This window comes from Pleurodeles waltl, chromosome 4_2 (assembly GCF_031143425.1).
Source record: "Pleurodeles waltl isolate 20211129_DDA chromosome 4_2, aPleWal1.hap1.20221129, whole genome shotgun sequence".
NCBI lineage: Eukaryota > Metazoa > Chordata > Amphibia > Caudata > Salamandridae > Pleurodeles > Pleurodeles waltl.
In genome coordinates this window covers 146,676,064-146,702,532 of record NC_090443.1, presented here as the reverse complement: position 1 = coordinate 146,702,532, position 26,469 = coordinate 146,676,064, and the positions used below count along the sequence as shown (strand labels likewise).

Here is a 26,469-nt window from a genome sequence, read left to right as displayed (position 1 = left end):
TGGGGAGAAGGCGGTTCTGAGGGCGGGGTAAGTCTGGGGTGCTGCTGGGGACCCCGCTGTGTCGTCGAAGATGATCAGGGGGCGGGTGGTTCACGATCGGCAAGGTTTCACTTAGCATATTCCCCACTGCATCCCTATGAGGCTGAATGGAAGGACAGTCACAGAAGATGTGCAATAGGTCACAATGGCCATGGTGCAGCGCCAACAATTCGTATGAGGTAGTAGGCTTGCCGCCCTCAGTTTCACAGTCATCCAATGCCAATCGTGTGGGGTTTAAAAGAGGCGTAATTTCATCCAGGCATCCGTCCGGGGTCAAGTGTTTCAATAAGTCGACCCAATCCTCCGCTTCATAGTCCACCTGTAACCTTATCTGCCATTTAGTGTGAAGATTGGTTGAAAGAGGTAGAAAAAATAGCTGGTGGTTTAGTAGACTATAAAAGCCCGACATCACTCTGTGGAAGTGGCCTTATGCCCTAAGGTAAGAAACCACAGGAGAGGACTGGAGAACCTAAGGGCACACTCCCATGCAATGATTTAGACAGTGTTTGAGCTGTAGATACCTCAAGGATTGTTGCGGTGGGGTACTGAAGTCCTCAGGGAGCAATGCGAAGGGCTTAAATGTGCTGTTTTCTAGGATGGGGTCCAGATGTGTAGTGCTTGCTGAGCATCAACCTTCCCAGTCCTGCATCTCTTCGGCGATCTGCAGTCTGGCATTGCCCCAAAGTCGCGCATGTTCATCGAGGTGGGGGTCTACTCCAATTGGATGAGCTCCCTACCATGATTTCATCATTGCTTGTACCATCGGGTTGACAGGATGCAACGTTGAACCCCCATTACTAAAGAGCAGGCTCAGGCCCTGGGAAAACTGCAGGAGTGTGCATTCCGTTTGTATCCAAACAGTGGCTCCCATGTCTTGGTGAGCATGAAGGGCAGCTGAGAGAGGTGGAGGGCTAAAGCATAGTGCACCACTGAGGGCAAGCCCATTCTGCCACAGAAGGGATGGGCCATGAGTTTAGTGCCATCTAGGCGGGGATGGGTTTTCCCCCAAACTAAGGAGTGTATGCACTTATCCACAGAGCATAATATGGAAAGGGGAACCAACGGTGGTAACATGCCAAGGGTAAATGTGTACCTTGGTAATGTCACCATGCAGACAGCCTGCACTCTCCCCCTAGGGAGAGGCCCCGGTGTGACATATTTTTTTTATCTTGCTGCTTGCCGGCAAGAAAGAGGTCGAGGTTGTCCGCTAGCACGCGTTCCTGGCCTTTATTGATATATAACCCCAGGTACTTGAGACGTGATGGTTTCCATCGGATTGGGAAGTCAGATATAGCTGCACACGTAGTCACGCTTGACAAGAGTAATGACTTCCTTTTAATCCCAATTCACTCTATAGCACAAAAGTGCTGTGAAGTCGGCAAGGATGTCCCGTAAAGCCTTGAGGGAGCTGGAAAGATCTGTGTAGGTGTGTAGAACATCATCTGCTTATAGATAGATCATGGATTTGCAACCTTGTATGGGAACACCTAAAATTAGCAGCGAGTGTCGGATGGAAGTCGCCAACTGTTCCATAGCCTAAAGGAACAGCAGCAGCGACAGTGGGCTACCTTGTCGGGTCCCTCGCAGTATTGGGAACGGGTCTGACAGGAAGCCTTCACAGTTCACCTAGGCCATAGGCAAATCATAAAGCCAGTGAATTTTGGCTATAAAGCCATCTCCCAGGCCAAAGCATTGCAGGAACTCAAAAAGGTAGCACCATTTGTACCTGTTTAATGCCTTCTCAGCATCTAGGAAAAGAGCAAGGATTTCATCCTGCAAGTCCCTGGCTGACCATAAGGTGTGTGCAAGGGTGAGGGGGTGGTTCCTGGATGAACGACTGGGTACAAACCCCACTTGCGTGTGGTGTATGAGGGATGGGATCACCTTCCAGAAGCGGTCACTGGAACTCCTGCCAGGATCTTAATATCCTCATTGAGCTGCAAGATGGGTCTATAGCTCCTAAAGAGTAGGGGGTCCTCCCCTTCCGTCAGTAGGACTGATATTGTTGCTTTATTAGAGATGGTACCCAAGGAGCCTGTGCGTAATGTCTCACGAAAGGCCTCATATAGGGAATTATCTACATCCTCGCTGGCCCATTTCTAGAATTTTGCAGGGAATCTGTCTTCCCCTGTGGCCTTATAGTAGGGAAGCCTAGAGATGGTATGCACTATTTCCAATTTGCTTATTTCTCCCACAAGTAGATTCCTGCCGTTTTCATTGAGGCTGGGGATGTGTACACTATCAAGAAAGATGGCCAGGCGGGAGTGGTCCTCTTCAGTCTCCGGTGTGTTGAGGGTCCAGTAGAAGGCCACAAACTTGCAGACAGTATCTTGTGGGAAGGTGAGGATAGCGCTGTAGTCAGCCTGGATTCATAGAATGGCTAGCCCTGCCTCCTGTTGCCGCAGCTGGGTCACCAAGAGACGGCCTGCCTTCTCTCCCTGCTTGTAATGATGACTCTTAAGCCGTTGGAGGGAATGTTTTGCATTTGAGGTGTAAAGGGCGTTTAGATCCATTCAGGCCTGTTCGAGACGATGGCGGTCCGGAGGGGAGGGGGCCTCAGTATATTGCTGGGTGAGAGCCACTCTCTCACCCTCTAGTCCTTCTGTTGAGAAAGAATTCTGGGCATGATGAGGGCTGTGTCTCATGTACTGTATGAAGGTGGTCACTTTTGCGGAAACCCACAGGACCCATTGGGAGGAAAGCGAATCCTTGTTATCCAGGTAGGTAGAAACGTGGGAAGGTAATTGGACTTTGCCTTGAGGTGTGCGGTATCTTGAGATGTTCAGGCACCATGGTTTACGTCACAACTTAGTAAGTCCTAGGTCACGAGCCAGTAGGACGGGGGAGTGGTCTGAAAGTGCATCCTCCATGATCCAGTATACTCTGATGAGGATTACTGTCCAATGGGAGATCAGGAAGTAGTCTAACCTAGATTGTGCTGTGGACCGGTGACAAGGTGTATTCCCGGCCTTCCTGGAAGGAATGCCAATGGTCCACCTGGCCATGATCCGATAAGAAATCCTCTAGGAGGTCCCTATCAGCATTATTTCCAATATTGCCAATATTCAGAGGGCCAGTGCGGTCTAGCACTGCACCACAAGCCAGGTTACAGTCTCCCCTGACGAGGTAATGGGAAGCTCCGGTCTCTTGTCAAGAGGCAGTTAAGTTGGAGAAAGAAAAGACGTTTGGGTCCTGTGGGAGTGCACATAGAAGCAACGCACTATAGTTGTTTGCCTAGTTTAATTTTGGCAAGGACATAGTGACCATTTGGTCAGACCAGGTCTGAAGGACAGTGAGTGGCAAGCAACTGTGCAAAAGGATTGCGACGCCGCACTTCCAGGACGGTCCGGGTCCTACTGCTGGTGTCATTGGACAGCTGCTATGTTGCACTTGCCCCACCCAGTCTCAATGTAGTTTCTCAGGCTCCAGGTGGGAGAGGTGGGTTTCCTGCAATAAGGCCACATCTACACGCTTAGATTGCAGGTAGGACAGTACTTTCTTCAATTTAATGTAGTGAGTTAGGCAGTTGACATTCCAGGAGTTGGCACGTAGGGAAGAGGAGGATGTTGAGTCCAGTGTGGACATCAGGGCAGTTGAGGGAGCGAACAGTGGGGACGTGTGTCATGGGTTTCAAGAAAAAAATGAAGGGGACCGTGAGGCAAGGGTAACCAATGTAAGAGGGAGAGATGAAAAGGGGAGGACCGGGGAAGGAATGGTTTGGTAGAGACCCCTTGGTTGCAGGGAAGAGGGAGATGTCTGCTGCAGGAAGTGACAGGGGAATAAAATTTAAAAAAAAAAAAAAAAAGGGACAAGAAAAGTGAAGGGATAAAAATAAGAGAAGGTAGGATAACAGTTAATCGGCACTGAGCCAGAAGGAAAACCTCAGCGTAGTCTGAAAACTATTAACTGCAGGTCTAAACTTGTGCATCCAGCGCACGGTATGCTCCCCGGGATTGACAAGCAGAGGGAATGGACAGTGATGAAGCAGGTTGCCAGCGAAGCTTTGGGGAGGGGGTACCAAAGGGGCATCAAGGACCTACTCCCGGGGAAGGGCCCTCAGGAGTCCAGGGGTCATTCCAGAGTGTATAGATTAGGTATGAATATATGTGGCGGGGAGGCGAGCGTTAGCAGTGCAGCAAACCATTGCTGAGTTTGGGTAGGCCATGATGTTTACATGTCGCAAAGTGGGAGGGTTGTGGGAGCGGTGACTGGGTGGCCGAGGAGTAGGTCGGTCTCCTTCTATGGGGTCGTGGAGGAGGAGAGAAGGGGGAGAAGAAATGGTAATGGGAAAGCTACTGGGACAGGTCAGCCTTTGCGGCAGCCAACATGGACTAGTAAGACCATTGTGCAATAATCTGTTCCTCACTGGAGCAACACGGCTTTGAGAAAACGTAATAATGAAGGGCAACAGGCCAGCTAACAATGCAAAGACATACTGTTACATACCTATTTATAATATCAAAGCTGGGAAGCTTGTAAACATAGAATATGGTAACTTGTCGTAATCAAACAGCCCTATGCGTGGCAGTGGTGACTGCAATGGGTAAGGCTGTGTGGGACGCTAAGCCCTGCATCAGTACAATGGCACATAGAGATTCAGTCATATGTGACATTACCCAAAGGCATGGCAATTGGTAGTCACGCCTAAGTAGGAGACAAGAGAACTAAGTCCCTCATTCTGACCCTGGCGGTCGGCGGAGAGACGGCGGTCGGACCGCGAACAGACCGGCGGTATTAAAAATGGCATTCTGACCGCGGCGGTCCCCGCCGCGACCGACCGCCACTTCTCCACTCCGACCGCCACGGCGGTCATGACCGCCGGGCTGGAGTTTGCGCACTCCGGCCCGGCGGTCGTCCCAAGACCGCCAAGGGTATTATGACCCTGCATACCGCCGCGGTTTCTTGCGGGCGGGAACCGCCGTGCGAACCATGGCGGTAGGCACTATCGGGGCCAGGGAATTCCTTCCCTGGCACTGATAGGGGTCTCCCCCACCCCCCACTACCCACCCGAGTCCTCCCCCCACACCCTCCACCCCCCTGCCACCCCCCAGAGGTGGTACGAACCCCCTCCCCACCCCCACCCCGACATGCACATACATGCACCCCGACATGCACACACCCCCAACATGCACATATACACACCCCCTACACACACACATACACAACGGGGACACATACCCGCACACATACATGCAGACATGCGCACCTGCCGAACAGCACACATTACCCATAGACACAGCAGCACCCCCCGCCCGCATACACGCACTCACACACCCCCTCTACACACTCACACGCACACCCCCATGCACGCCCACATCACACAACACCCCTCCACCCCCTCCCCTCACGGACGGTCAACTTACCTTGTGCGTTGGTCCTCCGGGAGGCGACGGGAGCCATGGGGAGGTGACCGCCAACAGAAGACCGCCAACAGAAGACCGCCACACAGAAATGTGGGTCGTAATTCTGTGGGCGGTGTTCTGCTGGCGTGGCGGTGGAGGTTGACCAGTCTCCACTTTCCCGCCGACCGCCAGTGTGGCTGCTGGCGGTTTTCCGGCGGAACGCTCCCAGCGGTCAGAATGCGCACAGCGGCATACCGCCACGGTCGGCGGTCTTCACCGCGGCGGTAACTCGGCGGTCTTGCGAAAAGACCGCCAAGGTCAGAATGAGGGCCTAAGTATGTAAATAGCAGTAACAGCAGTTATATAGGTGAAAAGGATATACTTATTCCTTTGCCGCGTAGATACCAGAGGTCTTCATAGCCTGCAGCTGGTACAGGGGGTCGGAGTCCAATATGCAAAGTCACGTCTCAGCCCTCTGGGGGAGAGGGTTTCGGTGGGGACCTGGATTTGTCTCTGGCCTAGTCCAAAATGAGGGCTGCCACCGCTTGGAGAGGCATATCCTTGCCATCCAAAGGTCTGGGGATCCATGACCCTACTCTGCTTTTGGTTCCCACTGGAGCTCCCGCTGTCTCCTGAGGTGATAGGAGGAGAGGGTGTTTCTGTAGAGAGGGGGCAGCCGTCGCACCCAGGGGAGTAGGCCTTCCAGGAAGAGGCATCCAGGTCAAACAAGTCTCTTGACCTGCCGTCTTTTGTTATCCACATGCAAGCAGGTTCAAATCCAAATTTGATGTCTGATTTCTGCAGTTGGGGTCGGAGGGCCGGGAATGCTTTCCCCTCTTTTTCACATGAAAAGTCAGCAGCTACCTGAATCTCATGTCCCTCAGACATACGGGCAGTGGGTGGGGGCAGCAGTCGGCAGTTGTCGTACTTGTTAGTGCAGAGGAAGCATGCTAATACAGGGTGTGCCCTTCCCAATGAGCCTTTTTGTGGGGGACCCGCTAGAACCCTGGAGGGTGAGGAACGTAATGCCAGTAAGGGTGGGGAGGAGCTCCTTCAAGAAGGTCCTGATATCTGTGCCTTCCGCGTATTCTGGAAATCCGTAAAAGCGGACATAGTCTCTACGGCTTCTGTCCTCTAGGTCTGTAAGCTTGTTTCGGAAGTACAACAGTTCCTGATCTCTATCTGGAATGGTGTCAAGCCCGTCCTCTACGGCTGCGAGTCAGTGCTCCATCCACAACACTCATTCCTGGAAACCAACTTTGTCAGTTTGGACGGCTCTAGACTCTGCAGCAGGGCCTGAGATTTTGGAGTCCATGCCCTTCAGCCTGCGGCCAGCGGCGGTGATCTCCTCCAGAATACGCTCCATCATGGTATCTTGGTGCGGGCATTTAGAAAGTTCTGTGGGGCCTGTGTCAGTTAGCACTTGTGGAGAGGTCATGATGCGTTGTTGGGCGATGGCCTCTAGGAGGGCAGCTTGTGGGTGGGCTCTCCAGGGGCTTGCCAGCAGGCATCGCCGAGTGAAGTTCCTGAAGATAATAAGGATCCGGGCCCTTAGAGGTGGGGGAAATGAGGTTTGGGTGATGGGGCTTCCCAGGGCACAGAAAGAAGGGTTGCACCCCCTGTGCCAATAGTCAGCAAGAAATAGCAGCCCAGCAGGTGCTCATGAGTGTCCGAATAACGTTATTTGGATTGCGGCACAGAGTCTAGATCCCAGGTCCTACCTCTGTATTCCTGAGATGGGTTTGGGGTGATCCTCTCACAGGATTCACTCCAGTAGCATTGGCTCACAGAGAGGTGGGCTGGAGATGCATAGTCACAAAGAAAGTCGGGCCAGAGGACCGCAAGTCTTGGAGTTGGGGGTGGAGGGCACCCAGTAGAGCCTGTAATCCTGGTACCTTTTCTCATGGTTGCTCCTTCTTCCCAAGTGTGGATGCAGGCAGTCAGCAAGGTGTGGGGCCGAGTGAGATGCGGTAACCCTAACTGTTATCTTCAATAGTCCCTGGGGCAGTAGCCAAGTGAGGAGCGGCAGTCCCAAGAGGTTCATTTACTACGGGTTACGGCTGGAGGTCACCATTTGTGGATCTGCTTGCGGCATGGGGGAGACTGCCTCAGGGTCCACCATGTGGCACAGAGGGTCAGAGCAGGCAATGATCACCCCTCTTGTTTGAGGGGATGGGCAAGTCCAGAGCTCACCTCTCTTCTGTGACCAGTCCTCAGAATGCAGAGTAAGGGGCCCGCCGGACAATGTGCACCCTGCTCAGAAGGGGGGACCAGCTGTGGCATGTCCTGCAGGGAAGAACCACAGTTGGTTTGGGGGAGCCAGGCGCATGTCCATCATGATAGCTCTGGAGGTGCATAGAGACCTGGCAGGCTGTTGGCTGGAGGAGACCAGGGCCCCTAAAGGGGGTGGAGGGGCCCCAGGTTCAAGAGATAGGTTCAAGGTCCCTGCCTATTCATAATGCGCTGTCAGATAGAAGTGAGCCCAGGCTGGGCTTGGGGGTTGTGTGTGTTTTTTGTTAGGCCAGTCTGAGTGTGGCCCTACAATTGATGAGAGAGAGTGGGGCTTCAAGGGCCCTCCCTGGTGGTCATCGTGGTGGGGGAGCAGTGCGCATGGAAGCCATAGCTTGTGGGGGCCGCAGAGAGGCAGATCTGAGAGCTCCCTGCGTGAGCCTGTTACCGGTCTCATGGTTGCAGGATTAATTGAGGCTGAGGCTTTCCTTGCGCCTTTAGGCCTGACCCCAGTTCTCCTGCTGCGGCGTGTATGAGAGACCCTGTGGCATCACACGGGGCTCTCTTCTTGCATTGGAGCCCCACTGCAGACTCAGGGTGAGTAGAGGGAGAAGGGTTGGGCTCCCCGCAGCTCCTTAGGCTCCACTGCTGCTCCCGGGTGCCCAATGACGCCGGAGCACTATTAGCAGGCAGCCATCTTCACTTGTGGCCAGACTACACCCCCCATCATTCTCTTTGTACTTTGATTGTTTTCAGTTAGCTGGGGTAGGAGAGTTTACTTGGACTATGGGAGGTACTGGCCTCTTTGCCCTTGCCTTGCATTTTCCCAATACTTGCTGAGAGGACTTAGATTTTCTTTGATCTATGAGAAGACTCTTGACTGAGCTTCTGAGATGCTGACACCTTCCCTTTTTAGTTACTTTTTGCCAACACGGGTTAACTTCATTTTGCACCAGATAAAATGTTTCTAATTTCTTTTTGTCCTTTATTTCCTTTTTACTTTCATCCCCATGTCTTGTCGCCCAGCATGTCAATTAGTGAATTGTTGTCTTTGAGGGATTTCTATTGTTTTAGTTGGCTATTTAGATGAGTTCAGTTTGCACTGATGCTTAGCTGGATTCGACAAAGCTTATTTACTGAGTATCAAGTATTATTATTGCTGTTTTGTACAGCAGTTATTGAGTGTTTAGTTTGTCTAATTCTAATTAGACTGTTTTTTCCAGGGGTTTGGACACCCAGTGGTGTTACTGTTCCTCTATAGCTTGTTCTTTAGAATTGTTTACATTAACCTATTAATTTGTATTAGAACATTGGAATGCTGGGGGCTCCATTGAAAACAATGGAGTGCTGCGGGCTTTTACTGGCAGGTAAAAGCCCGCAGCGCCAACATTCCAATGTTCGCTTTGTTCACAGCAACAGCTGTGAACAAAGCCTTACGGAGCCCGAGGGGATTTTAATCCCCTCGGGCTCCGTGAACATTTTTTTTTTTAATAGAACATTCTGCCCTGAGTGGCAGAATGTTCTAATAGCCTTAGAACCCGCCGTAGCGGGCTCTACCGGCTATTAAAGTCCCTCTCCCTTGTTAAATGCCCTCGCCTTCGGCTCGGGCATTTACCGCGGGGAGCGGGCCTTTAATAGCCGGTAGAGCCCGCTACAGCGGGTTCTAAGGCTATAATAAAACCCTTAAACTTTATTTCCGATTTGGGTTTCCATTGTGTGGCCAAATTGGTCATACTGTAAACTAAATGTTGCTTAATTGTGATGTTAACTGCTCTTACTCCCTGTTTAGGCTGAAAATATTTGTTAACCTCATTTAGAGCATACCTGAAATGCTTCCATCAGATTTGTCCTACATAAACTGTCACAACACTAACGTTTTTTGAAGTGACGTCCTAAAGTGAAAATGTTTCTTATGAGAGCGAGTTTTCCCGTAGAATTTTTAAAAGGTTACAAAAAGTCTCTACTTTGCCCATACCTATTTTTTGCATCATGCCATATGTAGGGTAAGGCCTCGATTATGGTATCAGCTGCTCTCTGTTGCATTACAGGACAATCGTGCATGGATGCCTGAAGAAATTAACACTTATTAGGGCAGTGGAGATGCCACACTTGTAAGTGGTGGGGTGTGAATCAAAATTAAACCCGAAACCCATTCAACAATAAAGTTGATTCAGAGATATTGATGATATAGGCCTTCCAAAATGGCAACCATGGTATGATTTCCTGTTTACCCTTCAGTGTTGCATTGCAATTACAGACTCCCAAGTGAATACACATGTCCATACATGTTAAACAAGCATTTACAATGCAACGGGTCTCGAGTTTGCTCATGTTAGAGCTGATCGCATTGTAAACTCCTAACCCGACTTTTCACCTATCGGGCAAAAGTGCATTTATGTACATAACCCGAAAAAGTGAAATTAACTATGTAAAGCGCTCGACTCTGCCAAGCGAGATCGCGCTCGTAAATTAGAGAAAAAGAAGTCCACGAGCCCGATGGAAAACAGCGAGCCTCGCATGTTTTCTGTACTTGGTCGCTGCACTAGAGGAGGGCTAACCACCGGAAAAGGCATGACCTATGCGTGCCTCCGACTAATGAAAGCAAGCAGATTTTATTAGGCAAGCCCACGAACCAATAAAAAACACTGACGTGAAGTTGACAGTGCTCCGAGCCCTTTTCTAAATACTAAAGCGTCTCGCTGCGATATGCATGCGCGAGCGCATGCAACGCAGGCTCGACCCTAAAAAGAACACAATTAACAATTGGACCAGATGATGTCATTGGAAATGTGTAAGTTGTGTGGAGACTGTGCTTGTGATTTATTTGTCCACTAGGCCATGGTTCAAGAACATGCTCCCCCTCGCTTTAAATAAGGTTCCTAGGACCTTGGCAACCTTCCTCTTCCTGCTTTTTTAGCTATTAAGTCTCATATACAAACACCAATGTATGATGCAGATGGTTATCCTTTATTTGCATTCATCCTTTTATTATTTTGCTTTGTAATATATCCATAAGATTGTCAACTATTTTTCCAAAATCATTACCTTAATTTTATACTGGTCTTCAAGGAAAACATAAATATTCAACCTAAAAGCCACTCATACATCCACATCTCATGCTTTGTGTAATGTAATGTAGATTTAGATAGCGCGGCTTATCATCCGTAAGGGTCTCAATGCGCTGTCACGGACACGGGGAGATTAATTGATTTACCCAGAATCACAGGACGTTGCACCAGTGATCGAATCTATATCTCTGGCTCCTGAGGCACCCGAGGCAATCACTCTGATAGCTGCGCCACATCCTCTCCCATGTTACAACCTATTCACATCTTCATGTGCATCTTAAGACAATTTCTTATATCAATCTTGGTCTTAGTATTTTCATCATTTCATCTTTCACCTAAACACTTTTCAATATCCATTTGTATCTACATTGTTTTGCATCTCAAAGGCCCTTATAATTGGGATACAGATTATTTTCAGAAATCTTTGTGGCATGTGTGAAGGTTTGGGAACACTGACGGTCGGATTCGACAAACTGAGGTTCTTGTACCAGGGAAGCTGCGTAAAATGGAGTGCATAAAATGGTTATAGTATTACCAACGATCAATTACAGAGGATTTTTTTTTTTTTTTATATAAAGAACTCCAAGAGGAATGGAGTTGACTGGATAAGAAAAATCTTTCAGTACTCCAGTTAGGCACTCCCTAAACCCCTGATATCATGTTCAAGTAGTTCCATTCTTTCATAACGTCTGGTTTTGCGTACCCTCTGTTTGTGGTCTCTGGAAGCAGAATGTGGTGTTGAACATGTGGCATTCCTGGATAAGGCATTGCATGTTGAAACATGTGTTGGAGATATCAAATTTAAGCCACAGGAGTTCTACATTTTTAACCTCTGGCCATAATAGTGTGTAATTTGTTATGTAAAAAGAAGATATCCAAATCAAGCCACAAAGATTTCTGAATATAATTTGAATCCCGATTATAAGAACTTTTGAGAAGCAAAACAATGTAGATACAAATGGATACTGAAAAGTATTTAGGTATAGCATGAAATGATGAAATGTCCAAGATTGATATAAGAAGCTATCTTAAGATGCGGATGGAGATGTGAATGGTTTGTGATGTGGATGTAGGATTGGCTTTTAGGTTGAATAATTATTTCTTGAAGACCTGTATAAAACTAATATGATAATTTGGGGAAAATAGTTGACAAGTTTATGGATATATTGCAACAAAAAATAATAAAATGATAAATGCAAAGATAGCCCTTTTTGCCATACATTGTGTTTGTATATAAGACTTAACAGCTTAAAGAGGAACAAAAAGGTTGCCTGTGCAATTTTTGTTTCTATTTGTAAAAACAAGGCCGGGGCAAAATTTAAATTACGCCGGAGTAACTTTGGTAATTCTGGGTTGCTCTTTGATGCAAAACTACTGGTAATGATGTTATTACTCCTCATTGTTTAGTTATCAGTTTTTTTGGGGGAAAAATCCTAACGAGAGCACTCTTTTTGAACGTATGCAGCCCCTCGTGTTTGCTATTTCCATTCTACTGCATTTAGCACTGTTTCTTAGCTCAAAATACATCCTTGCATCCATTTTGTATTAAGAAAATATTGCTAAATGTCAGTTGTAAGTTGGGGTAAAATGTACCCCAGAAGCACATGTAGTTAGCGCATTGCCGTTTGCAATCGCTATGTGTGTTCTGTTGCATTTACTCAGTGCTTTAAATGGAAAAATAGAAGTGCAGGTACTCTCCATCAGAGTACCTGCTTGTTTCTGAGAAGTACCGGTACTCTCCAATTAAAAGTATTACGTTTTTCTTGAGATATGCAGGTACTCTCCCTCTCAAAATAAAAAAGTGCCGGTACTCAGTACCGGAGAGTACCGGCCCATTTAAAGCACTGCATTTACTGATATTTCATAGTTGAAAATGCATTCTCGCGTCCATTTTGGAGGTGAGGAGGCTAAGAAATAGCACTAAATGCAGAATTACTCTTCTTGCTTAATTCAAGCAAAATCTCACTGAATTTTTAGATTATTCTGCATGATTCTGCTTCAAATTTACACAAGTTTCGCCTGCCCCCACTAAAAACAGAAGCACTTCAGTGCCGGGGCTCTGAGTCAGTTCTTTATTTTGTCAATGTATTTTATTTCCATTGTGAGTTTTTATTTTTTTTAGTCATCCGTGTGTTTTTAAACTATATTAAACTATGTCGCCAGTTATAGTAATTCAAAATCGATAGTACTCCTTCTCGGCATCTATAACAATTACAGGTTGCTGTGAAATTAAAAAGGGGTTCTATATATGTCATAAATGTGGCATAACGGCCAGAGCTTCCGACGTTGGAGCTAGGGAACCACTTTCGAATCTCAGAGTTAGTTCAACATCATCATTTAATCTCCCCATGCTAACCGAAAATGAATGTGTCCTTGTGTGACGAAGCTGGTGCTCCTGTAAAGCGTTCTAATACCTTCGGTCGCGGTTCGCGCTATATAAAACTGAAAAAAATGTAAATCTGCACCATGCCATTACATTTAAAATATATTATTGGATATTTTTTTAGGTTTATAATTTTTACTGCACACATACAGCCACCGTGTTTAGATAGAGACCGGTTTTCTTTTTTTTTTCTTTGTGGTGTATACTTGCAATAAGATATTTAAAAAAAGAATTGCACCAGGTCGCCCAAGTCAGGCCTTATGGTTTTTCTGAAGTCTGTTAATTGTGCAAGAAATACTGTATATTAACGTGCCTAGACACTGTTTTGACGTACATATATCGTCTCACATCACAACCATTTCAAGATATGCATCGTTTAAACCTTCATGCAAACTAGTGGATCGAGATTTAAGTATAAATAGTATTTTAACATCAGATTTCTGTGATAGGGCAGAACATCATTGTGACGTCAGACGTACCATATTAAAATGGTTCGGGAACAGGCACTAATTTGGAACTGCAGGAGAAATCGTGTTATTCAAATGTAGGTGTCAACTCAAACCATTACATCGGCTACTTGTAACGCGTGATCTTTACAGCCCTTAGAAACGGTTGAAGTGGGGGTAATAAACCCTATCTAAAATCAAGTTATATTTAAAATAATCTCATCCTTAGACGCAGTTCACATACACACGCGCGGGTTCTCGTATGTCCACAAAATGTCCTCCGCATTCCAGTATACTGCATGCTTCCCTCTCACACATCAACTGTGGGAGTTGGTGCAGCGTGGTCCAAAGGAACGATGAGGATGTGGGGGAATCTCACAATATTTTGGTGTCCGTGCTGATGAGCACGAATAATGTGTGTGAACACATACGCTCCCATAGATAACCCTGACTTCCTTCGCAACCCCGTCCCTTGTAACCTCCTCAGCCAGGTAGGGTGGGCGAATAGGGGAGGACCCGGCCTGTGATGAAAATATTGCTTGTTTGCTTGAAAAATGAAACGTTCAAATGGAAACTAATCCAAACTGTTTTTTTTTTAAGTGTATACAATTGCCAATGCGCTCAATGTTATGGTAATATTTTCTGAACACAATTAGAGTAGGCAGAAAAAGGGACTGAAGGGACCGAGATAAAACGCAGGGCATCGGCGCACCCGGGAATGGATGGGATATAAAGCGATACAGAATGTGCTGAAGCACGGCGCAACTGTGCGAGGCCCTTCTGTATCCCTGCATCGGGTAGGAGATACTAAAAGGGTTTTATTACCTTGAATAAATGAATGAATGAGCCAAAACAGGTAGGCTTTTCAGTGCATTACTAGCCCGTGTTCGCCGCGTTTACAATACGATAACATTTTCAAGTGTGCCCAATAAGTCCAAAGACCTCTTCATCTCACAATAGTTCCGCATATTCGACACGAGGTGCGGTTAGAATATTTGTGAATTAAATACCCTTTGAAAAAGCTGTATATGTTTATCTATCTGTGTGGGTCTGTGCAGAAGGTGGTACACTGAGAGGGAGGTAACACAAAGCCCGTTTAAAAAATTCACTCTAATTTAAAAATAATTTACAATGGCCTCCTTTACGTAACATTCAACTTTGCAACACGTTTTAGGCCGTAATTACGATGGGCTCTTCCAGACTGAATTAATAGTTCGGAGTTGTAGCAAACATGATTTGTGAATATACAATTAAACGACCATACAAATACATTTACCAAAAAATAATAAACGGATGAAATAAGACCATAAAGGAGCCCTAATAAGAATGGTGGTTAGTAACAGGAAAAAAAATACAATTGCTATATTCCTTAACAAAAAAACATACTTAGCGTCCGGGTGTACAACTTTGTCCCTTTATCTCCTAAGTAACGGTATTAGATACGGCTATTTCTGATTTTCATTATCTAGCAATTTGTGATTTTTTTTGTATATAATTTGCGAAATTATTTTGTTACATTATATTCCTTTTATATATATATATATATATATGTTAATATGTCAGTTTCTGTGCCCACACACTCTTGAATGTGTTAAGACGTCCACGCATACACGAGAACATTAAGCGCTGCATAGTATAAGGACACGCGAGACATGTTCTTTTGTTAAGGAAAAATAGCCGGTGTGAAATTATTACTATTACTAATCGTGATTCTTATTATGACCTTTCTTTTGTTTTATTTTCTCATTTTGTATGGATTTACACACACACATAGAATTGCCATTGACAAAAGCACACATATATAATTATGCATCCTTATGAGTCTAGTTCGTTGATTTTAATTCTGGTACACTACTATAGGTTACGAGATTTAAAAACAATCCCGTCGGTGTGGGTGATATTTTCTATTTTTTCTATGCGCTTCGATATGAGGGCTCCCCCTCTCTCTCCCCCCCCCCCCCCCCCAAGAAATATCTTTATCATGTGCCCGTCAGTTTAGTGAAGGCAGAGAACGGCGTGACCCCGGCACATATAGAAGCGACGGGCGTATTTATTGATGGCTTCTTTGGTGCTGCGAGCCGCATGCAAGCGGCTTCTGAGCGCTTCACCGAGACACAGAAGAACGCGGGGTGGTAGGACAGGAGGAGTCTTCCAGGGTAGAATGGGAGACTGACGTCTCGGTGCCATCAAAGACCACGAGAAGGCTCAATGGCGAGCGTGCCACACTCTGCTGTGTAGATGACGTTCCAGTAAGCGTATACATACCACAAAGCGAGACGTGCGCCCCATCTGGGAATATACTGGAGGCCGTACATACAATATTCTCAGTTTATAAGTGATATGCAAATATTAAGTAGCTCGGCATATATTAACTAATCTGTAGCAAAGCGTTACATATCCTATTGTTAAACATGCACTACATAGTAAGAGAACACTATAGACAAAGTACAACAAGACATTGTTGTACATAGCATAGCCAGGCACGCACTAGACCCAGGCGTGCATTTTCGATCTACGTTAATAGCCATAACTATATAGTAAATAAATGTATGGATGTTGCAGCTATGGATACCCCATAGCTAGATATACAGAGTAGTTTGTTATAAAAATGCATGCAAAGCAGTCACTTTTTATAGTTAAGACGTAAAAACATACAGCTCGACATGGCGTATAGACGTACAATATAGCTAATCTTAAAATAGCTATATACATATGTACACTAACTTATTGGCTAGACTTACGCTACACCTACGCTGTGGACCTACAGTGTGCCTAAAAAGTATTTATATACAGCACAACTAAAAATTTTCTATTGCTTGATATAGTGTGTACACCAACTTCTCGGCTACACATAGAATAAATGCATCCGTCCAGAGTAGAACGAACATGAATTATACCCAGACATAAAATAAAGGCATAAAGCGCCGTTAAGCATTTCATAAAAGTATGTATAAAGTGTAGATGTGCTTATACTGAAGGGAGATTCGCAGTATGGAAATACACTGCTTAGACGGAGAGTTACAGCACGGCTGCGGTTAGACAGACCCACTGCACCTTAGAGCTAGTCGCCTGTAGTGTGGACAGATGCGCACAGTGCGGCCAGGCCCCCTTAGAGATGTGTGGGCGAACCCAGCGCAGTCTGACTGTTGGCACCCCGACAGGTACACCCCGGGGTGGGTGCAAGGGAGGCAGGCGGACAGGCTGACGTGGAGCTTCGGCAGAGGCACACACTGACAGGGACGCTGACACAGCAGACAGATGGACGGACTGACTGACGCACCACTGACGGAGATAAATGCTAGCGTAGGTACACTCTGAGGTTGGTGACAGGGAGGTGTGTATAACACAAGTAGACGGACGGACTGACTGACACGGAGCTCTGACGGGAATAAATAGCAGGTACACTGAGGTGGGTGACTTGGAGCTTATATAACACATGCAGACGGACTAACTGGCGTGCAGCTCCGAAGGTATAATAAATAGGATTACGATATGAGGTGGGTGGCAGGGAGGTAAATAAACTGGCAGACGGACTGACTGACGCGCCTCTTGGATGTGGATAAATAGCAGGGTTAGATTGAGGTGGGTGGCAGGGAGGTTAATATACAGGCAGACGAGACGGACTGACGTGAAGCACTGCCAGAGGTGAAAGGGGACAGATGGAGCGAGATCTCTGATAGTTTGGCAGCCTGCTGTTTCTTTAATGTAAATACCTTGCTCGGGCCTTTGCGTCCCTTGGCGCCTCTCTCTTCCCGATCTCTTTGACCAGCGAGGGGCTGCGAGTTCGAATCCGGCCCCATCTTCTGCCCACGCAGACTGCGAAGGCGTGGGCAGCAGATCTCTGCCTGAGACGATGCCACTCACCGCCCCTCCGTCCAGTCTCTTTACATTTTCCCGGAGGTAATTCTGATTTTTAAAGGGGGAACTTTATCCCCAAGTTTATGGGCCCTTCCCTCTTCCTTGTGGTTTCAGACTTTAAAGGGTTCTCGTTTGAACCTTCACGTGCAGAGCCGGAGGGCCGGTCACGAATCTGCTTTATGTCCGTCACTGAGCCCGGGCAGGCACACGCGTGCAGTGAACGAGAGACACGTCCCTAAGCCTTGTCTGTCTTACAACGGAGGAAAAATGCAAGCCCCCAGTTGCGTGGCCTACAGTGACTCTAAAGCAGCCACAAACACTATTAACATTATTAATAAAAGGGGTCTTTAAGAGAAAAACGCGCGCCCTTTCCAGATCTTCTAAAAGCATTGCCACACACCTCCATCCCCACACCAGGCCATTCCCGTGATGGCGCGTGGACATCTCTTCAAGTGCAGGCCTAGATGTTTTTAGTGACGTCCAGAGACGTCACTTAAACATAAGGTAGATCCTACTAAAATCGTAGCCGGTTTAATGTCGCCCTTACCCGCACTTGTTCCATTTCTAGGCAGTGTATAGGACAAGTGTTACTAGTACACACTTTTACCGGACTCTGCTGTCCGACCTGTAAAGGGTGGAAGACAGCGTTGGCTTTGCAGGAATTTGAACTTGATTAGTTAGCTGTCAGCAATGAGCTTTAACTCTCTGATCCATCTGGACACCGATATCTAGTAAATGAGGCCTAGAAATCTACCCGTGCTTACATAAGCAGTTAGGATAAAGTCAGCGGTGGAGGAGAGGGTGGGAAATACCTCACACAAATGTATTTTTTTTTTTAAATGTACATTTTATTATAGAGCACCCATATGAAACTAAATCGGAATTTGACAAAAAAGAGGACCAAATTGTGTAGCAAACTCAAGAGTGGAGCAGTGTTTGCCTGGACATTGTCTGGACTCCTCCTGTTGGTCTACCAGGATTGTCTACTTTCGCCGACTCGAACTGTGCCTGGCTGCTGATGTCATCAAGAGCCTTAGTACGTCCTGGCACGTTGTGCGTATGCTCAGGATTCCGATGCCACATCCACCACTGGTGCCATCACAGAATGAGGTGTGAACCAGTGTTCTACTTCTTTTAATGCCCTTGCAATCGACGTCATAGGGTTGTACTTTGGTCGTACCAATTTATTACACTGTTATTTAAAACCAGCATAATGTTTCACCAAGGATCAAGAAAATAAAACCTTGGTGGTAAACCAAGAAAAACTGGAAACAAAACGCATCTTTTCCAAACACATAATGAAAATGTAATAATCCATCAGTCTAAAAATAACACACACACACCGCCTCTTTAAAAAAAAATGTCTCTATTAGTTTTCTTACATACACATTCGACCGCAGGTACACGCAGGTGCTGCAGTAGTATTAAGACAGCGTGTGCATACCGTGCAAGTGACAATGTCCAAAACAGTAAATAACTGTGATGGCCACATTCATGTCCAACACCCTAAGCTTCAAAGGTACTTAGAGGCCAGAGCAAACAACCTCAGATAGCGAATGGTGGGCTTTTCTCATAAGACAACACTGGTATACTCCGTATGGTTACAAAATTAGTCAAGTAACGGTCGAAGTCTTGGCAACCTCCTATGCTAAAGCGCTCCCCCAAAATGAGGGGAGCGTGGCCCCTTAGTGCTCAGGGCCGCCGTGGCCCAAACCTCCAGCACTATTTGTGTGTCGGGCTGGCCAGGGGTACTTCCGCCCTCACACCTCATGAGGTGTGAGTGCGGAAGTGATGCTGAGGAGTTTGCGGGGACTGCGTTGCTTCCGGATCTGGCCACCGCACACTAGGAGGGAGGGTGGCTATTTAAGCTCCCCTCTCCTCCCCCCCCCCCCAAAAGGCTCGGGCTTTTCGTGTGTGGCAGTCAAAAAAAAAAAAAATGAAAAAAAAGATGCTCTATCTCGCTCATTGATGCAGGATTTTCTGAGGTTCCACCCGCAGGTAGCGGAGAAGATGACGGAGTTCCCAGCATATCTGTGGAAGATTGGAGCCCCGCCCCCCCACCCCTCTTTAGTAGCAGCATCCCTAGCAACCCGCACAAGGGGGGCATATGAGAAATCATTCCAGCAATACAGACATTTTCTGAATTCAAAACAAATTACAGAGTTGTTTTCTACACAGGCCATTTGTGGTTTTCTAAGTTATTTGAAAGAAAGGGGCAAACCAGTTTCATGCGCAAAGGCTCACCTGTCCGCTATTCGTTTCTATGTGAGACTACAGAATCAGGAGTCCCATTTGACCACCTTTGTCATTAAGAGGGCTGTGGCTGGTTGGGCTCGACTAGAGGGCCCAAAAAAGGACACTAGGCGCCCCATAACTTCTCTCTTATTAGGGAGGCTCTTGGACAGCATCCCCAATGTGTGTTCTACTCCTTTTGAGGCGGCGTTATTCACCGCAGTATTTACTACAGCTTTCCATGGTGCTTTTCGCGTTAGCAAATTAATGGGATCTTCCAAAGGTGACCACTCAGGAGGCCTTCAGTGGGCTGATGTATGAATCATACCGGGGTTGGTGACAATACAGTTGCAAAAGTCCAAGACAGATCAATTGAGAAAGGGCTCACACATTGAACTTAGAGCGGAGCCAGGGACTCCGTTATGCCCGGCGAGTCGCTTGGGATCGTACTTGTTGACCCGCCCATCCTCTGGGTCATCTGCCCTTTTTCTACACACAAATGGGGAATGCTTATCGCAGTACCAATTTTTGGCAGTCTTGAAGGTGACTCTTGGGGCCGGAGGGGTGGACACTCGGGTACTCCTCACATTCTTTAAGGATTGGGGCGGCTACCTTAGCGGCTGGCGCAGGGATGTCAGTAGCAGATGTAAAGTCCATCAGGAGATGGTCATCCAATTGCTATAGGCGCTACATTAGACCTGAATTGTAATGATTGGTGTTCCCTCACTCATGGTTTGTGAAATGTGTGTTGGTTACTCATACAATTTTCTTTCGTTTCAGTTCAATGCCGTCTCACGTGGTTTGGGTCTTAGGACATTCTGTTGTCCGGCGGGTGGCCTACAGGTTGCAACTGCTCCGTAGGCCTAAGCCGGCGGCGATTCAGGATGTGGCTTTTCGCTGGTGTGGGGTTGGTGGACCAGGAATCACGCAGCTCCAGCAACTCGTGGAAATGGCAAGGAGGTGCAAGGTACTGAAGTTCCCGGATCTCATTATTACACCTATTGGTGGCAATGACTTGGTGCGAACGGGATGCAAAGCACTCAGGGAAACTATTTTTGCAGAAATCACCAAGTTATCCAAAGAGTTCCGGAACGTGGGCATCGCATGGTCGCATATGGTACCTCACCGCAACTGGGGTCCAAACATCAAATCAAGGAAAATCAATGTGTCTGTTCGGAGGCTCAATGCTGAAATTTCAAGACTGTGCCCCGGGCCCTGGCCACTTATGGAACATTCCGAATAAACTTCTAAAAGTTCCAGATATGTTCCACAGAGAGATGGTACATTTATCTGATGCGGGAAGGGATCAATTTATTGCAGCCATTTGGTCCTTCTCTCGCAGGTTGTTTGTGGTTGGGGAGGGCGGAGGACCTTTGGTCCCTTGGTCGCCCTCGTGGCGGGAGAGGAAGCACTAAAGTCACCATAACCAACAGAGGGGTCCCCAAGGCTGGGGCCCTGGGATAACACCAGAGGTAGGATCCTGAAGTCCTGAACCAACCTGCGGATGTACACACCAGCTTCGGGGGTAGGGAGCCCAGATCGCTGGGGTGGCCAGGGGGCTCCCGCTCCTGGCTGCCCCGTTACACCCCCTTGGCATATTGGTGTTTGGGGAGGGGACGGAACTCTGAGCATGAGGACAAGGAACGGTGAACCTTTTCTGCCACTATCTTCAAGGAGGTAATTTATTCGTCTTCACTCTCAGTTTTGTCAAATGTGTCCCATTTAGGGTGACCAGACGTCCCAGATTTCCCCAGCACTCCCGGTTTTCAGAGGACTGTCCCGGTGTCCCAACGCTTTCCTTAATTTCAAAAACATATCCTGGTTTTGGGGTCAAAGGTCAAGTCCGCCTACAAAAGACAACTGTAAAGTATACTATTGTTTAGTAATTTCTAAGTTTCTTTTAGACAGGGACTTGGGAAGTTGGCAACTTGCTCCTAGCAGAGAGAGGAGAGACCGAGCGGAGTCAAGGGAAGGGATTTACTAATATTAGCTAGGACAAGACCTTTAACCTGAGACCCCCTGCCCTCCTCCTCATTTTGTCACCCCCTCTGCTGAGAGCATGCAGCTGACTTCCCCCAGCACTATCTGAAAGAAACAGAGAAATTACTTAAGGATAGTGTATACCTAACTATGGAGGATATATATACACACAAACAGACAGACACACACACACACCCCTCCCCTCGCAAAAATTGGGACAGGCCAGACATGAAAGTTGCTTTCCCCAGCTGTGGAGGATGCATATGAATTATGCGACATGGGAGCTGCGATCAAATTTTAGTTTATTCCTCGGTATACACTAACGCACTGTGCATTACATCATACTTTCTGTTAACCTCACCTTAACACCTCCCCATTCATTATGTACTTCCTGTTCACAGAACCACGAGGATTCTAGCGCGCATAACACCAAGATGCTGCAAAAGTAAGGCTAAATGCTTTAGTCTTATTTTTATATCTGGTCGGCCCCGGTTTTTACTTCTCAAAATCTGGTCACCTTACCCATATTGTGCTAGCTGGATCCCGAGAATGTTGTATAGAAGGTAAGTTAGAGAGTGTGCATCAGCCAATGCCCATGTATATAAATCTTTAGCCACCATTTGATGTATGGAGGCGGTTGCAGGATATAGCAGTTTGGCATTTGAGGAGGACCAGTGCTAAATTCATAAATCAAACTGCATGCAATTCGAGTACATTTCGTCACACATTCATAGAAAATATTATTATGGCCCCCTATTTAGAATGGCACAGTTCATTTAGTTGTTCTTATGCTATAGTTGTAAAATATTGTTCTCCGATACTGTTTACAGACTTCTTGACTAACCAGATAAATTTGTGTTAATCTCTCCTGCTGTTATGGCAAAGGCTATAACTATACTGTTTTTACAATGTTGCTGACCCTATCCTCTAAATCTCATTACTAGGAGTAGCAAGAATCTGAAATTGTATTTTTGAATAACTAAATACAGTGTTCATAGACAGCACATATTTTCCCTAAGGATTAAAGATCTTGAAATTGTAGATTTTCAGTGAATAAGATTTAACAGTTGTCAGGTGGTATCACACTGAAGTCACCCTTAACCTAGAGCCATTCAAACATTCAATTCAGAAAATTCTACTTTATTCCAAAAAGCATTTTAGCGGTGGTAGGGTATCATCTACTTGAGTGATGGCTAATATGTAGATAATGCTAAAAACAGCAGCTCTGGTGAAACACGGATCCAACATGGTATGGATGGACCTTACTTGGCTTATTCCAAACATTGTTCCAAGATAATAGAATGTTTATTTAGTAAATCTTTCTTTACCACTGAAATGTACAACATAATGGTGATTGGCTGAGGTCGGGAAGCATTCAATGTTGGCACAATATTATGACAAAGACAAGTTTTCATAGAAATTTCAAAATTACTTTTGAAGTTGAAACATTTTCGAGTTGATTGCTCACAAATACACATTCAATTTTATTCTAGAAGTAACAATTATTACTGGGGCAATTTTACTATATGCAATGTCTGATTCTTCCACTGTTTAAATAATATTTACCCATGTGGGATCTAGATTCCATTAGCATACTTTTGCTTTTGGCTAACTTTACTGATCATTTGTTATCTTGATTATATTCATTTAATTGATTTTAGGAAGCCTTAAGGCCACTAGCTTCAAATTGAGGGTGAGGGTAACAGCCACATAGTTTAAGTAATTTATCTTCTGACCTTAAGATTAAATGCAGATGGGATCACTACATCTAAATTGTCTGAAATGTCTGGTGTCTGAAATCCAAACAAGCAAGGTGCCAGTATACATCTTTGATTAAACACACAACATACAGATATTTTTGCTGACAGACAGGTACCTTCACCAACTTGAATTCATACCCATGTGTCTAAGTTTGGATAAATCAGGATGTTTCACAATAATGAAAGCATGGATTCATTTGCGCATACTGCAGTGCCACACAGGAAGTGCTTGACTGGACAAAAAAATGTGTTCTCCTGATTTAAATTGAGGAACTAAGCCACAGCCTGAAGAATATCTTACTCATTTGCAGCATTTCACAACTGTGTATTATTTTTCGGGGAGGAGAAGCACCTTCTGTGATAAATATATTCTATTGAGAGCAGTGTACTTATCCCTTTCAGTTCTAAATCTTGCTTGAGAAATATCATTGGAGTGTTGAAATGCTGCATCGTTGAATTTTATCAAGATAATTTTCTACCCATTGCAAAGTTCCAACTGGATGAATATGTTCACTGTTATACACATTTGTGCAGGATCTGTATTTTAGCACCTGTAAGGGTATGCACCAATTTAGTCTTATGGGGGGGTCAAATCTGAGATTTCATTTTATTTATTGTTTATAATAATATACAAAAACCGGGGACGCGCTGGTTTGCTGTTTGTGGCTGCTAGGGGCGGAGAAGAGCCCTTTAAACTACCAAACGTGCTCCTGCCTCGCAAGTCTCAATGGTTTGCTGTTTGTGGCTGCTGGGGGCAGAGAAGAGCCCTTTAAACTCCCGAACGCGCTCCCGCCTCGCGGGACGCACGCGGGTGGTGCCCGGGCCAAGACGGGCCCGTCCTTTGCCCGTCATCGCCAGGAAGAGGCTGGGCTCCCCCCCTTTAATTTTTCCTTTGGGGGCCCCGGGATAGACCTACATAACAACGCTGACTGAAGGAGGATCAGGGGGAGAAAGAGGAGCCTCAGTCACCCTGGGTTAGGCGATGGTGTACTGAAAACATTACGGTTCTTCCTCGCCTTGACTCCTGGTGGGACTTCAAGTCCCAGGAGCACTCTAGGAGTACTTTGCATGCCAGGGGGTTTTGGCTGACACCGCTGGCACTACAATGTGCACCACAACGCCCCGGGGGGTCTCAACAGGCCGAGTTGGGCCACCCCTCCAAGAATGAAGGAAAAACCTGGAGGTGAAGTGGCCGCTGATGGAACATTGGACATACAAGTGAGAATGTTTTGTTATCTTTATACGACATATTACCTCACTTTTTGAGTAAGCTTGTAATTAACGACCATTGATTGTGATTGTGTACTCAAACTTTGTGACTAAGCTATATAACTGGGGCAGTGCTGGTTTTGGGTATAACTACATGAGGATCTGTGGGGGTTGGTAAGCCAACCTAATCTGTATTCCTTTCTCAGTCTTACTCCTACATAGGAAGTAAGTTTGATATTATACAAAGTATGGGTAAAAGAAGGCATTCAACATTGAACCACCCTCCAAATTTAAAAGACAGTACATCTATATTAAAATACATTTCAGGGGCAATGGGGGTGATAGATAAACAAATCGCCAATGTAGAAGAAAAACTGTTGACACCTAAAGAACATACTATTCAATCACCAAAGAACATTGGGATTCATGATGATTCCTCCATTGTGAACGTGGGGGTTTGAATACGGAAGTAAGGCACACAAACGGATGTATCCAAAATACCTCAGATTTAATCTACACCACGGATGATCTTTCACCTGTAGCTAAACGTCCAAGGAAACCGGTGGTAGGGACGGTAGATAATATCCCCAAAAAATTATTAAAGAAAGACCCAGTAATTACTCTTGGTAAACAGCAAGAAACCACCTCAAAGGAAAACCTCAAGTAATTCAGTAGACACGACTCAAACTCTTCTTGTAAACCTCTATGAATTATTAAATACTTTGAAATCATCAATTGGGGCTTCACTGGACTCTCTTGTATAGCGCTTATAAGTGGTAGAGAGTAACCTTGAGGCAGGCCTAGAAATCATGAAGTGGCTACAACCTGAGGACTTATACTCTATGAAGAAAGACTCTAGCACACCATTGTTGATCTCAAAGTCTGCAAGTAATATACAACCTGTCACGTAAGACAGGATAGATGAATTACACTCTACCTCAAAGTCTCTGACTAATTTACAATCATTACCACCAGTACTAACTACTAGCCATACACTACCAAAGACAGTGAATAATATTCTACCTATGGGTAGGATAAATCGGGCCCAGATAAACTCAGGAGGGGATCAACACAGAGGAATAAGACCCTTGAAGCCTCTATATATGCCAAGCGACCTTTTACACCTCCCTCTGGAGGCAACTCCATATGTAGTGGTCCTGGCTAATGTTCCACCTGTAGCTGACCAACAACGGGAATCATGGACAGCTTTGAGGAATAAGTCTCTCAATTGGATAGGAACACGCTTGGGCTTTAGAATGGTGGGGCTCCTCTTTGATGATATAAAAATGGTTAGAAGAGTTAAGTGGATAGGATGCAGTCAAAAAGTATTGGAAGGAGACTGTCTGGTTCTTTCATTTAAATCCCAAGACTTAGCGGATAGAATCATCCGCGAATTCGGGTCTAGGCAGGCCACTCATCAAGGAATCTCTTTATTACCCTTGGGATTCTTCTATCAAAGACTTGTGGGGCATAATCTTAATAATCTACAATTATCACACAAAATACCCCTAATCAGCCCGACCCAATTCTTTCTTGTAATAGAGTCCAACCTCTCACAACTTTAGAAGGTCTAGACTGACCTAGCATGAATAAGAAAGATACACCTCATGAAACGGTGCCGGAAATAAATATAGAAGGGCTCAGCATGAATAAGAAAGACACAGCTCATGAAGTGGCACTTGAAATAAATATAGCAGGGAGAATGTCAAATCAGAGAGACCCCCCCCCCTGACAATAATTCATACAACATACAGTGGCATACCCCCCCAACTATAAACAAAGTATATTGCCAATCCCAGCAGAAACTGGAAATAGCCTTACTTTATTGGAATGTGGCAGGCTTAACTAATAAGATTAGTAATGAGCTTTGGGTGAATTTTATTGAAGATTTTTCATGCTTATGCCTCCAAGAAACTTGGCTCC

The 26,469-nt window shown here is 45.9% G+C and overlaps 1 long non-coding RNA gene across 1 annotated transcript in view; it reads right to left on the bottom strand.

Annotated features, from left to right (window-relative positions):
• Positions 1-17,367, bottom strand: part of LOC138294102 (uncharacterized) — a 30,044-nt gene extending 12,677 nt beyond the window's left edge. Inside the window, exon 1 of the long non-coding RNA XR_011203186.1 lies at positions 17,221-17,367. This is a non-coding gene — a long non-coding RNA (uncharacterized lncRNA). The remainder of the gene's footprint in view (positions 1-17,220) is intronic.
• Between the last annotated feature and the right edge of the window lie 9,102 nt (positions 17,368-26,469).